The sequence below is a fragment of the Miniopterus schreibersii genome (genome assembly GCF_964146895.1).
Source record: "Miniopterus schreibersii genome assembly, chromosome: 2".
NCBI lineage: Eukaryota > Metazoa > Chordata > Mammalia > Chiroptera > Miniopteridae > Miniopterus > Miniopterus schreibersii.
Window position 1 is genome coordinate 1914647 of NC_138102.1, and position 15554 is coordinate 1930200.

The following is a 15554-nucleotide window of genomic DNA, read 5'->3' on the forward strand; positions in this document are numbered from 1 at the left end:
TTATCAGGCCTCCCCTGCGAGCCTTCAGGGCCTCGCCCGTGACCCGCGCTTGCGGTTGTTAAACAAAGGTTTTCAAGCACGTAGCAAAGCCCGCTGCTGCGTCCCACTCAAGAAATTGTACCTCCCGGGAATAATAAAGAAATGCTATGTGCATATCTATTTATATGTTAAAAAATTCTACATGCAAATGGCCAATGAGATCTCGGGTTTTACTAAAACAACGCATCCACATTCCAACGAGAGGATCTGCTGGCCAAGAGCATTCTCCGGGCACAGACACCTTCAGCTTCGCTCCACCGTCACCAGAAGTGCCTGGTTTCCATACTGTTCCTTCTCTGCCTGGTAAACTCCCAAATAATCCTGTTTTCCCCTTCAGAGACTGCAATTTCCGAGTTTTGCTTTGGTTTTTGGTACTGGTGCTGCCCAGCAGCAGGGGCATACGGACATTTAATGAGAATTTAATGACATTCTGAGGGTGATTTATGGACTGGACAGGTGATGTAATGAGTAACAGCTCTGAGTTTGAGAAGTTAACACATACATTGGCTACCTTCCACCTAAGGAACTGTAATAATCTGTCAGAATTTGTCACAACGTTACAAAAAATAAAGGTGGTTGTGTTTTGTTTGTTTCATTTCCCGATACGGTCCGTTGTCTCCGCATCCTTCTTGTATCAGTTTGCTGTCGCTGCTTAAATTAGCAGCCACCTGGCCACTGAAAGCGCCGTGCAGGTGATGTCGGCTCCCTGGGTCAGGGGTCTGCGCGTGGCCGGGTCCCACAGGCAGCAGGAATCCAGCTGCTAGACGGGGCGTCTCACGTGGGGACCAGGGTGCTCCCCGAGGTCACCCAGGTGGTCGGCGATTCACAACAGTCAGTATTCTGGGCTATCCTTTCGCAGGAGAACTTGGACGAACATCTTGTGCCTTTTTTTTTTAATTTACATCTCACTCTTGAAAAGCTTTTGACCATTAAAAAAAAGGCAATCTCCTTCTGGGGTAATGGTTTAAAGAGCAATTTCCCCAAAATATGGGGAGGCAGTATAGTTCCCTGGGGGTTCCATTCTGAACTCTAAGTACCTTCGTGTTTTATCTCTATGAATATCTTCAAAAGATTTGCCTCAAAAAAGATTCTTGGAAGGGTGTCAGCAAACAGACGAAGGCAGTTCCACCCTCTCTTCTGCTACAGAGACACACAAAAAACCCACAACAAACAAACAAACAAACAAACAAAAAAACAGTGGGATCGACGTCCTCAGAGCTCTGGTAACAGTCAAAGGCTCACAGCAAACAAAACCTCGTGGGAAAATATTCACAGTGGTCGCGGGGGCTGTGCCCTTTCCTCTTGCCTTTGACCCAGCCCCTCCTGGGCACAGTGGTGACTGTCTCCCCCGCCCCTTTCTCTCTTTTTTTTTTTTTGTAATTTTTAAATTTTATTTTTGTTTAAAATATTACAAATGTCCCTTTTTCTCCCCAATGACCCGATCCACCCCGTCCCATCCCCCTCCCCACTTCCTCTCCCCACCATTGTCCGTGTCCTTGGGTTGTGCATATACGGGTATGAATTCTTTGGTTACTCTCCCCCCCTCCGCCCACCCATAACTGATGAACAGAATAGACTCAAGGACATGGAAGCCTGACCCCTCTCTTGCACCTGAGGGAGCACAGCGGACGTTGGTGAACTGCTGGGTGTGTCTGCTCTCACCTGTCAGAAGGACACCTGAGGGATGGACACGGCGCTTGTCTCTGTCCTGACTGATGTCAGGAGAGAAGCAGACACTGCTTATTTAAGTATCAAAGGCTCCGAATAGACTTTAAATCAAATACGGTTACAAGAGACAAAGAAGATCATTCTGTATGTGTAAGATATTCAGTGCATAAGGATCACAGAGCAATTATAAACGCTTACGTACCGAACAACAGACGGTCACATTATATAAAGCAAAAACCGGTAGAATCAAAGGGAGAAATGGGCAGTTTTAAAATAGTGGTTGGAGACTTCAAGTCCCCGCTTCCGAATGGACAGAGCGGCCGGACCAGAGGACAAGCGAGGAAATACTGGACTCGACCAGCACAGTGTGCCGACGAGACCTAGTACTCATCTGCGGAACCTCGGCCCAGCAACAGCTAAACACGCCTTCTTTCAAACACACAGAGCCCTGTCTCCAGCACAGGCCACATATTCGGCCACAAAACAAGTTTTCATCGATATGAAAAGACTGAAACTAGGCAAAGTATCTTTTCTGACCATAATGGAATGAGATTAGACATTAACAGCAGAAGGAAACATGGAGCTTTCATAAACATGTGGAAATTAAAAACGTCCTCTAAATAGCCAGTGCTCAAAGAAGAATTCACAGAAGAAACTAGGAAATAACTCGAGACAAATGAACGCAAAACCACAGCACAGCAAAACGTCGGGGACCCCAGGACGCGGGGCTGGTGGGGAGCGGGCCCTGCGAGGACGGAGGGGGAGGCCGCTTAGGCTGCGGGAGGCGGGGACACCCGGGGCCACCAGAGCGGGAAGCGGAAAGGACGGGCTCTCCCGAGAGGCCGTGGAGGGGGCCGGCCCCCGGGACACCTCGATGCCACACTGCAGACCTCCAGGACTGTGAGAGATGAACTTTCCTTGTCTTAACCCACCCAGAGGGCCATTTGTCCTTTTTGGGTTCCCTGTGAAGCTCCTTGAAGGACAAGTGGGTGGTTCCCTCGAAGGGTCGACCAGGGGCTTTTTGTTGATTCCTGTACCTGTTACAACGTACACATTCCTTTCATTTTCACCCCATCAAACTGTCACAATGTATCCACTGCTGGCTAATGGTTCACACATAAGCTCTGGTCCCTGACGGTTCAGCAGCATCATTAAGCCTTTGGTGTAAGATTTGAAGTGAGAATATATTGTGTCTTGATTCTCTTATGTGTGTAGGGAATAAATCAAAGAGTGTAGGAAATAATAAAGGGCTTATTAGCTTAATTCCGTTATCTTCAACGATAAATTAATTAATACAAAAACATTGACAATAGTAACGCATGAATGTAAGAGTCTCTTAACGCAGCTTTATTATAACATGTCACAGGCGGGCATATCCCAGTCCTTGGGTGGATTGGGGAAGAGTTATATTTAGAAAAGCGTACATAAATATCTCAGCAGCCAATTTTAATTCTTACTCGGGCAATAAGAACTTTCCCCATGAGGAATAATCCAGATTAAAAGTCACCTACCACAAGTCGGTACTAATGTGAAAACGATATAAAACGGGGGGGAGGCGAAAGTAAGTTTATAGTTGTTTGTATGCAGGAAATACAGTGATTAATAAATAACAGTACAAGAATAAATCTGTTTTGTGTACTTACAACTGTAAACCCACTTTTGCCCCGCCCTGTACATGTCCCAGTTTCTTTCCCAAATTCACATCAGGGGTGACGACTCTCTATTTGTTCCTACGAAGTGAACAGGGACGGAGGGGACAGGACACACGCCCCGCGGTGGCCAGAGTTCCCCCGCGCAGGACGGACGTCCCCGCGGCTCCTTGGGCACCCGGGCCGACTGCCCACAATGAACTGGCATCCGGACGCTCTGGGAGAGCCGAGGGGCACACGCTGAGCTGTTTCCAGAAACGGCTCCAAAAGCCCCATCGCAGACGCGCTTTGCCAGGTGAACCTCTGCTGTGCCACGCGAGAGCCGCCTGGGGTGGGGCGGGAACAGGCCGCAGGGGGTCAATGGTGGGAACATGGGGCAACACCTGTAATACTCTCAATAATAAAGACTTTTTTAAAAGACTGTCGGTGTCAGCTGGTCAGCGATGTTTGCAGGAAGCCTGCGAGAGCGCACTTCACGCTAAGCACAAATGGGCTCAGGGCCCTGCCTGGGGATGGCACCCGCCCCAGCCCCTGTGGCTTCTCGGGCAGAGACCATCGCCCTCGCCCTTCGGAGCATCTCCCTGCCCCGGGATGGGGCCACCACCTGACTGATGGGGAGCCCCTTCGATTGCTCCCCCCGCTGTCTTCCAAACCCTAGTTTCCTGAATTCTTTTCAGGGCGCTGTTGCCTTGCAGACGGCGCAGACGGTCCCCTGAAGACTTCTCCACCCTCCTCTGACACGTCCCCCGTTTCCTTTTTCCTTCCTTTCACGGTTCCACTTTCCTTCCATCTGTTCTAACACCGGCCAACAAAGCACTAGGCCTGGCTAATTGCTAGAAGAGCCCTAGTGACGAACCCTCCTTATGTGAAAAGTCAGCTACGACTCACTGAAGCGGAACATTACACGCAGAGGAACAAGATTAACGTTCGACTTCATACACTGAAACGGTCAAAAAGAGCTGCAGTGGAAGCAGGGCCTGCTTGAATTTAAATAGCAAATCTCTGGATTCAGGAAGGAAAATAAACCTTGATTCTTAAAAGTCGTACAGTAGAATGCCAGTCCTGGGGCTGCTACGCCCGGGAATATCAGCAGCGTTTTCTAACAGCGCTGGGCCTCGGCAGTGGAATTTGGCATTAACACCTGGGCTATGCCACTGTGAGGCTGTAAAAGTGTGGAAACGTATTTAAGCTGAGAATCTTAATCTATAAAAAGATGACGTTGTCAGAGATCATCTCCCTTGTGCTTTTAAACGACTGGATGTGAAACCTCTTGTTATTTCAAAACTATACTTCAAAACAATGCAATTCCACTGTTTCACTGCAAAAATATATGTCTAAGTGTGTGTGTGCGCACGTGCACACATGTGTACATGTATGTGTGTGTGTGTATATATATATAATTTAACAATTTGGGATCACTATTGTTGTGTGTAAATTCAGAAAAAATTTAAGCATACATCAACACACTTTCAAAGAAAACCATTGAAAATATGCATCCCAGTGAAAATAGAAATTGACAAAAGTATAGTTCATTCCATTATATTTTTGGAACACTGACACAGTCACCTTGAGTGTGAAAGGCTGATATAAATAGCGACGGCTTTCCTCCGGGACAGGCACTGGCTTGTCTGTTTGGTCCCCGTGTCCCGACTGCTCCTCGGAGGTATTTATTCACCTCCGAGTCTGGATCAGCTCATTTTGGCCACATGCAAACGACAGATTTCAGATCGAAATGTGACAGCAGCGGGATGAGGGAAAATGTATCTAATGGAAAGAAGAAAAAATTCTGAGCAAGCGAAGTGGGGCTGGAAAACGGTGAAAGCTGATCCGCAGTCTTGCCCCTGCGTCTGCGCAGCCAGCCTCCTGGACACGGCGCCTGGGAGAAGCCCTCCCGGCCCCTCGCACGACCGTTGCAATCACACACGTGGGAAACGAGCGCTGATTCTTTGTTCCTTTACCACAATCTGCATCTCTATACGAGGGACCCCCCCCCTCGGACCCTGCCCAGCTTAGCGAGGGGACGCCTCGCAGGAGAGGGGACAAGACCGGCCTCACTGGGCCTAACCTAGAGGGGCCGCGTTTCGTTTACGTGACTCATCTCCATCGGTGGGTAGAATTTATCCTTTAAAGAAAAATTCTCCTAGCATATTTTTAAAGCGGATCATATCTGGGGTTTTTTCTTACTTTTTAAATCTCCTGATTTTTTTCTTATTGGAGAAACATTGATCTTGCCATTGACAAACACGTGTGCAGCGAGCCTCAGACGCCAGGGTCGTCAGAACTTGGTTTGGCTCAGGTAAGAGTAACGCACGCGAAATATTTATCCTCGAAATCGGCGCAGAAGCACATGCCCCTCACTGAAGCGCCGCGTGGGGTTCATCTTGATATCTTGGTGGAGCGGCGCCCTGTGAGCGAGGTCACCTGTCTTCATAATCCTGGGAGGACAGGGACCTAGGAAGGGTCCTACCCACGTGATTTGGGAACCGATCCTGTCACTGCTGCTTTGACATCTACAGCGATTAGTAAGGGTGATGTGCTTCAATCGAGTTTTTTTCAATGAAAATTCTGCTTTTGATTCATTTCCAAGTGTAAGTAGAGTGAAATGACGCACAGTTTATCATTTAAAGATGCCCAGGAGGTCAAAGGAAGAAAAACTCCAGCTCTAAGTCGTATGTCCGTGCTTCGTTCATTCCTGCTTTATTTTTTCCTAGAGTTTTGTGCTGTTCAACTAACCTTATACAGTCAGTTTCTTCGTCTATTAAATAGCAGTAATTCTTATTATTTTAAAGATTAGTTTGTTGATGTGGAAGAAACCACTCCTGAGTAACACTACAAACGTGATAGGATTAGACAGAATAAAAGCTTCATTCAGACACTTCCTACAACAGGGCTGCGAGCTAATAATTTCCCGGTGCAGCGGAGGCGTGGGCCTGGGGAGAGCGCGGGCGCCGGTCGCCCCGGGTGGGGTCCCTCACTGTCTGGGTTACCGACGGGCAAGCTCAGCATTGAGAGGGAGCCCGGAAACCATTCACCAGGGGTTCCCAACACCTCCACCAACCCCCCGCTTATGGCATCCCATTTATCAGTTATGGGCCACTCACTGTTTGTCTAAGGCCCACTTTAATTATTTCAACAAGCAAAATCGCCAGATTACGCAGAATGGTCCACACCAACCGTGAGCAAGGAATAAGGTAAATTTCATAAAACAACTATAACAACCATTAAGTTTTTAGGCTCCTTCAATCTTTTCCTGTGCCCACATGGTACGTAATTATTTAAACAGCTTAAAAAGTGTGCACAGATCAACATAGAAACCTGCTCAGAGGATAAGAAAAACTATACAATCAGGTGGTCTGTCACTATTGAGTGGATTTTAAATTTTTGGTGCGTTCCCGCCGGTCTTTCTCCTGTTCCCGCCATTGCTCTGGGACAGACGGATAAGCCCCGAGGAACCCGGTTCCCAGTCGAGCAAATGGGCCGACGCCCAGGAGGCCAGGCCGAGCGGACACTCGGCCCCCGGGGCCAGCGTCCTGCTCCTTGGGGAGGATGCCCGACTCCCAGCTGGGCCTCCGCCCATTCCTGCCTCCACGTCTGTAAATTATTAAGCACCAGTGGGCACGTGCCAGGCACTTTCGCACTGATGCCCTGAGCAGCGCGGCTCCCTCCTTCCAGCCTCTCTTCCTTCCCCGGGAGCATTGACCACAAGTGGTCACACCGTCTCCTGGAGGCCAAGCGGCTACACTCAGAGGCGCGGTTTCAATGTTTCAGAGCCGTAGTCAATTCACAAAGGACCGAGCCCCGGAAGGATCATTTCCCTTCTCATCTCTTTACATATCAGCGGAGTAACACAAGGGTTGGCGCAGGTGCAAACCTCTGTTCTGGAATTAGACGACCATAATGTTATTTTATTTTTATTTTCTTTTAGATGATCACGACTCTAACATGCAAGGGAAGAGACGTTTTCCAGGTGGAGGTGGGCTTGTTAGTGCTCCCCCTGTCCCCTGAGGTCCTCGGTTGCTGATGATCTAATTTTCTTCCACATCACGGGATCTTTTATTTGTTTAAGAAGCAGTTGTCTACTTGGACCTTAAGGTGATTAACCAATCTCTTATTTCTGGTTTGTGGTAGCTGTTCCTCCCTATTTACGTTCATATCTTGTCGACTTTTAAATGGGTAACGTGATTAGTTTGGTGATCTTTAGTATGTGTCCGCCTCTTGGTATTTTGTACAAGGTTTCCTTTGAACAAATTCCAGAATGCCTCCGAGTCTCATTTCCTTACTTTCTAACTAAACTTTCTGAGATGACTGTAGATTCACATGCAGCTGTCAAAAATAATTCAGAGGTTCCACATATCCTGTACCCATTTCCCCCCAAAGTCAGTATCTCATGAAACTATAGAAGAAAATCAGGACAAAGAACGACTTCAGCACCACCAGCATCCCCACGTAGCACTTTCACAGCCGCACCCACCTCCCTCCCACCCTCACCCCTTCTTAAAACCCCTGCCAATTTCTGCTCTGCTCTCCGTATTATTAATTTATTTCTAGCATGTCATGCAAATGGACTCATACGGTGTATTAACACCTGGGTGTGGCTTTTTGGTTCCCAAGGCCTGGTTCTTGGGGGATTATCCGGGTTCTCCTGCTGTCGGGAGTTGCTCTTCACAGCTGGGTGTTAGTCCAGGGCATCGAGGCACCACGGGGTCCACAGCCACCCAGGCGTTGAAAGACATCTGGCTCCTTTCCAGTGTTCGGTTATTATGAATAAAGCTGCTGTGGACACTTGTCTTCAGGTTTTCAGACGAACATACATCATCGTTTCTCTGGGAAAAATGCCTGGGAATGTAACTGCTGGGCCGTAGGGTCACTGTGTGTCCAGCGTACTTATGAAATTGCCAAACTGCTCTTTTCAATTACGGATTCAATTTCTTAATATTTAGAGGCCATTCAGATTGTCTGTTACCTTGCTTGACTTCTGGGCGTTTGTGGGTTGTGAAGAACGGGCCTGTCTTGCGTAAGCGTGAAATCTACGAGCACGAAGTTGCCGGTCGTGTTCCCTTTCGTCTTAATGGCCACGGCGTGTAGAGATCGCTCCCATTTCATTCCTGCTCCTGTTTTTAGGAAGTTCGTCAATTTTACTGATTGTATTGATGTTTTTAGAATGCCCAGTTTTACTGTTTTTATTATTTTCTTTATTATTTCCCTGGTTTCAGTTCCACTGACCTCTGCGCTTATTCTCATTTCTTCACTACGCCGTCGGTTTGTTTTAACATCTTTCTGAGGTTCTCTGATGTAGAAACTTACTTCATGAATTTCACCCATTCCCTCATTTCTAACTTGAGCATCGTGCGCTCCAGGTTTTATTCCCTGCACCCTTATCCGCATCCCACATAATATGCTGGGCTACACTGTCACTTAAGTTTAGTCCTGTGTATTTTCGTTTTTTTTTAATTTCCTTTCAGGCTTCCTATCAGACCAATACTTACTTGGATGTGTCTTGTTTAACTTCCAAAGTGTAGTGATGTTACTGTGCTCTTTCTGCTACTGGTTTCCAGTTTGATCCCATGATGACTAGAAAATATTATGCTGAATGATTTCAAGTCTCTAATTTTTTAGAGACTTGTTGGTGCCTGAATACAGCCTATGTTATGTCTGCTGCTGTTGGGGGGGACCTATGTAAAGCCAGTTGGGTTATGCTGGGGAAGCTAGTTGGGTTATGCCTGGGAAACTAGCTGGGTGATGCCTGGGAAACTAGCTGGGTGCTGCCGGTTGACTGTGCCGTTTGGCAGTTCTGCGCCCTTGCTGACTTTACATGTATTGCTGACACTGATGTAGCGAACCCCCAAATCTAACTGTGGATTTTCCTGCTTCTCCCGATCACCCCGTCAGTTCGCTCATTGTCTCTGAAGCCCTGAGGACACGGGATGGCCATGTGGCCCTTTGTCAGCCTTGCACCTGCCACTGTCTTTCCTGGGAAGTCAGCTCTGTTGAACCCTGACAGCCGCTCCCGCTGCCCGGATTGATGTTTGCATCGCACGTACTTGTCTGTCCTTCTACGTTCCAAGGACCTGTGTTGCGTTCACAGCTAATTTCTCATAAACACCATACAATTGGGTCTTTCATTTTTCCACCTACATTATTATTTACTTTAAAAATTATTTAGTAACATGCACCTACTTAAGGTGTCTAACATCACGTATTGACGTACACGTATGTTGTGAAATGATCACTACAGTGAAGCTCATTTACACGTCCATCACCACATAGCTACCATTTGGGGAAGTGAGAACACTGAAGATCTACTCTCCCAGCAGATTTCAAGTGTGTAATAGAGTTTTATTAGCTGTAGTCGCCACGCGGTGCATTAGCACGCTCTCCCTTAGATATGGGGATCTAAAAATGTCCAATTTATAGAAGCTGAGAGGCTGGTGATTACCAGGTATGGGGGGAAGGCCCGGGACGGGGCTATGAGACGATGTTGAGCAACGTTTCAGTTATGTGGGATGAATACATTTCCGAGACCTAGTGGGTGCACTTCTTACTTCACACTACAATCTGTCTGACACGTTTAGATCATCTATACTTGAGTTAATTGTTGATATGTTAGAACCTACCTGCCATTTTATTACTCTTATTTTATTATTTCTTATTTGTTTCCTGCTTGTTTCTGTTTTTTCACCTTTATTGTTGAGAGTATTACAGACGTCCCCCCTTTTTCTCCCCACTGACCCCTCCGCCCGGCTCCCGCCCCAGCCTGCCCCACACTCCTGTCTTGTCCACGGGTCATGCTCAGGCGCGTGCGTTCTTTGGTTAATCTCTCCCCCTCCCTCCTGGCTTCCTCTGAGATTTGTCAGTCTGGGCACTATAGTCTCTGGCGTCTGCATGGTCACAACTGGCTTCATTTTCTCCGGTGGGCACATCTTGCCTGAGAAGCGTGGTCTTGAGTGGCACCTTTACCTGAGCATCTTCGCCCTTTCGGTGGTCTTCCAGCCTGAAAGGAGGAAATGTCACACCGAGTGACGCCTCCTGACTGTGCTCATTCCCCCGTGGAGCTATCTCCAAGCTCAGGCTTTTCTTCTGCTCAAGGAAATGATTTCCATTATTTTTAATTGCTTTCCGGTTTCCCTCTTCATTGTCTGTATTTCAGGGGTTGACCTGGATACACCCCCCAAACATCTAATATATTTTATATCTTCTTATATCTAATTCTTTGTTTTGCATAAGTTGTATTGCTTTCCAAAATCAACATCTCCAAATTTCTTGATTAGAAAATGTACTTAATTTGGAACAGATTTTGTCATTTTAGGTATGAAAATCTTGCATACATTCTGAAGAGCGTGAAATTATTCTGTTTGATTTCATAAAATGCAGGCAGATTGAATATTTTAAAATATCATGTGCTTTATGAATTTATACATATATATGAGATTATTTGGTAACATGGAATGAAAGTAAATGGATACTCAACTTAAGCAATAAAGCCCAGACTCTGAATATGAGATTTGCCATCATTACTGATTTTGGCTCATTTTAGCTACTATATAAATACAGTTAATTTTATGAATACTTGAATAAATTAAAGAAATCTAAAGTTCTCTTATCATGTATGTTAGGATATGAGAAATTCTGAAGCCAAATTTATTTTCTGCTCTGAAACTACAGAGAGAGAATTTGAGTATTCTGACTCCAGAAATCATATTAATGGAAGACAAATGCTCTTCCATTCGCCTGGGGCTAAAGGTTTTATAAACACAGAATGGAATTGTCCAACTTTGTTCTTGAAAACGGAAGGTTTCCAGCATTTTCTCACTACCACTGGGGCTGAGGGTAGCCTGCTGCGATATTCGCAAGTGAGAGAGTCCTGCGCAAGGGTGCAGAGTGCTGTGTCCACTATTTATGTAACAAAAGCTCCACGTTTCTCTGAAGTCAGGTTTTCCTAATACTCAGTCTCTTTCAGGGAGGCGATTCATTCTGAATTGGACAGGACACAAGAGTGACCCACAGGGAAGTCCTCTCCCCTGTGAGTCGGGATTAAGGGAAACACACTTCGACGTGCTCCTGGGAGACTCTAGTGGGACACTCCGTGTATACACAGCGTAGACATCACCCATGAAGTTTACGACAGTGCAAGCGAATGACCCTGACAGAGTGGAAGTGTTTAGTTGTTTCCTAAATAAACACACTGCTGTTTTTAGAAGGCTAAACACATTGAATAGTGTTATTAGGAAGGTTGGCATGCTGCTTACACATTAAGTGCGAACTTTAAACACAGGTTAGAGGAGAGAATTTGATTTGCAAAACAAATGCACTGGGGCCTTGTATAGAGTCGGGGGCATTTTAACCCCACCATTCATTAGTCCCAGAGAGCAGAGGCTCCTTCAGTCACAGGGACCCCCGCGGGGAACCCACGTTTCTATCGTTTCTGCCAATATTTCAGCACGGTCTTAGGTTGTGGCCAAAGAGCGCTCTAGTAATCTTTATCCCACAAGGTGAGAGATGAGCGGAATCAATGTCTACGCCCTAAAGACAAAACCCCCAGCCCTGGACTTCACCAGACTCCGTTGCTTCACAGGACCTTGAGTAAGACCCCAAACCATTCAGAGGGTGTGGGAGTCACTGCAGATGCAGCTAGTCCTCTATTTTAATAGCAAAAAGAACATGAATCACAGAAGGTGTACATAAACGGAAGAATTGAAAATAATTTAAAAAAATTTTTTTATAATTTTTTTAAAAATGTTTTTATTGATGTCAGAGAGAGGAAGGGAGAGGGAGAGAGAGAGAAACATCAATGATGAGAGTCATTGATCAGCTGCCTCCTGCCTCCCCCCCCCCCCCAGCCCCGGGATGGAGCCTAAAACCTGGGCATGTGCCCCGACCGGGATTCAAACCGTGACTACCAGGTTCATGGGTTGATGCCCAACCACTGAGCCACACCAGCCAGGCAAAAATGAGATTCTTTTTGCTGTTCCTCCTGCGGGCTGATCTGCTGCAGTTCCAGGCACACAGATCACACAGGCCTTTCTCACCCTCCGGAGCACATACCCTTGGGTTTCAACCTCTGTAGTGATGCCTTTGTGTGTTTTCTGGACCATTTCTGGGCGCCTTCAATTTCTCAGGGAGCCCTGGGACCTGGGGCCACTGCCTGGTGTGAAAGGGAAGGAGGCTGACATGTACTAAGAATCTACCCCCTGGCGCCCGCTGGAGAAACTTGCCAAGCGGTGTCTGCACAACACCCTCGGAGGAAGGGATTTTGTCCCCGTTGGAGGACACCGCCGTCGGGGACATGCCCGCGGTCTCACAGCCAGGCAATGACGTCCCCGGCCTCCCATGCATCTGCTGACACCAGCTCCGCCCTTAGATCCTCTCAGAGGCCGTATGTACCGTGTCGTTTCCTCTCCGCGTCATTCTTTCTTTCTCTGCCATTCACGTACGTGTGTTGAATCTGACTCGGCTGCGCCCGGCCCGCGGTGCACACGCTGTTTGCCTCGAGGGACCGGTAGACACGCGCCGAGGTTGAGGTGCGCTACCTGGGTCACATATCCGCACAGGGACTGTCCCCGTCTGTTCTCGTGTCACAGCTTCTTGGAGACGTAGATACTGTTGATTTGCGTGACTGCAAAAACGTTGGGTTTTTTTTAGAAAAGCGATGAGTAAGCGATGGAGAGTCGGAGCTTCTAACACTGACAGGCACCCAGGGGCCACGTCAGACAGGCCCGGCCTCGGGAGACCCACAGGGTGCAGGAGCCGCTCTCGGGAGACACAGCGTCCAGCACCCGGGCCGCAGGAGCCTGACCCGCTCGATTCCACTCGGCACTTCCCAGTGTCCAAGTCGCGCTTAGTCCCTTTGTGACTGACGCTCTCGGGCCAGCGCGTATCAAGGAACCGTGTTCTGAGGATCTTGTTTCTTTGGCCCACTCCCGCCCAGGCCCGTAAACCAATGTCGCGGGGGTGGTTACGCAAACTGAAAATTAACTCGCTGGGCAGCACACGCCTGACCCAAGGGCAGAATTCCCCTTTTACAATAATGTCCATGTTTGCGTGGGGGGGTGACCCTCTCTGAGCCCCAGGAGTGTTTCCAGCGGCTAATGTGTGATTTCGTAGGTTCGGCCCTGGTGTGCGCCTGGGGAGACACCAGCCGGCAGCAGAGCTACGGCGGGGATGACGCCCCCACGCACGTGGGGGGGCGAGCATCCGACTGGAGGTTCCCCTTCGACGTGTGAAGAGTGTAAACTTAGAAAACCCTCATTTTAAAAATATAGACCATCCACCTTAGTGCAGCATCTTAGGTTTACCTTTCAATGAAATGGTTTCAACTACGTGCGATGTTACAGAAAATTTTCTAAGCATTTTTATTCCTGGAGACAAGTGAGTCCTGAGAAGATTCTATTCATTTTCGGTTTTGTTTACAAATAGATGTGTGTTTTCCAAAATGTCTGTTTCAGGGGGCTTCTCTGGGCAACACTTAGGGCATACGTTTGGGGGGGGGAAACAAATTTATTTTATTCTACCTATATCCACTAAATCCTTTCTCTCTACTCATGTTCCAAAAATATATACACACAGTCCAATAGCATACAAGAGCTGCAAATGGTCCACATTTTCACTGACACTTACTGTTGTCAGGCTTTTCCCTTTAGCCACTGTGGTGGGTGGGTGTCATTACAGGGAAAGAAATGACATTAACAGAAGGAAGCAGAGACCTCGTGAACTTAGGACATAAGGAAATGTAGTATCTGCAAAGTGTTCGAGAGCTGATTCTAACACATTCACATTAAAAATGTATTCAAGAGCCAACCTGCTATTCACACAAAATTAAAATATATATATATATATATATATATATATATATATATATGGTTACTTTAACCGTTTCTGAAGGTTCAGTTCGGGTTTCTGCAGCCTTGCATGTAATTAATGACATAATTAACGTGAAGTAATTAAACTTCTTCCCTGTCAAGCAGAGACGGAAAGCACCATAGGCTCCCTGATCCAGACGCAGCGGGAGCCCAGGCCTGCAGGCTGGGGTGAAACAGAGCTCCCTCTGTGAGCACCCCAAGTCTGGGAGGGGTCCCCCTCCCACAACCACTGGGGAACGTTAGCAGGACGCCTGGCGCGTGAAGCGGAGGAGAGGCCAGATGCCCCCACAGGGCCAGGGCCTCGCCAACGCCGCCGTCGGAACCGCTCCCCAGCGCTGGGCCCGTCTGGCCCACGGGTCTCAAGTCTCTGAACAGCCTCCGGCCCTTTTAGAGAGAGGGGCTGATGCTCAGGGGCCACCACGGCTGGATCACAGGTGGGCCACTGCCTGGACGCCAGTGCCCACCCCGTCGGACACATGGACACACGGACGGAGACGGACAGACAGAGACACAGGGAGAGTTTGGAGCGGAGATTGATTAAGGAATAAAGGGAAGTGGCGAACATGCTAATGTTTCGGGAACCTGTAGAGGTTACGTGGAAATTCTTGGTACTTATTTTGACAACATTTGTTGTGATTTAATTTATTTTAAAATAGAACCATAAGCAAATTAACAAGGCCTGAAAGAATCTGACGACTGAGTGATTTCCTAGCTTTCCTAGACTCATCTGGTCGTCAATCCTGTGAGTTCATAGTGTGATTTTTTAAAAATGTTGGCACATATATAGTCACAAGAAGAAATTTATTTATAGGTATAAGAAGTGTATTTCCAAATCTATACCTGGTGCTAAGGAACTCCCTACTGCTTATAAAAGTGACCCCCCAGCTCCACTCGGTTAATAAATGAAATTCTGCTCTGCACAGATCATAACTGGAAACTGGGAAAGCAATTTAATTAGGTTTATAGATGGAACACGGAAACAGTGTTTTACATACATACTTTTATACTTTCATAAAATATTCTACTATATTGGGTACATTTAAATCCTCTCTAAAATTCAAATCCCTGTAAACAGCAGTGAGAGACTTGTAGCCTCCACTATAATTTATTTGGATTTGATTGGATAAAGCACGATGTAGTTAGGGTGAAAATTAGTGCAAACCGAACGTACGGAGGGATTTCTAATAAAATCACAGCGACCGTTTGATATTAACATGTAATTTATGTGCAGCGCGCCGGCTCTCCAGTTAATCCGTAAAGAGCAGCTGATTAAAGGGTAGAACAAGCGTCTTCGCCACTTGACTGCGTCAGCGCAAGGTCCCCAAACATCGCGCGTTTCCGA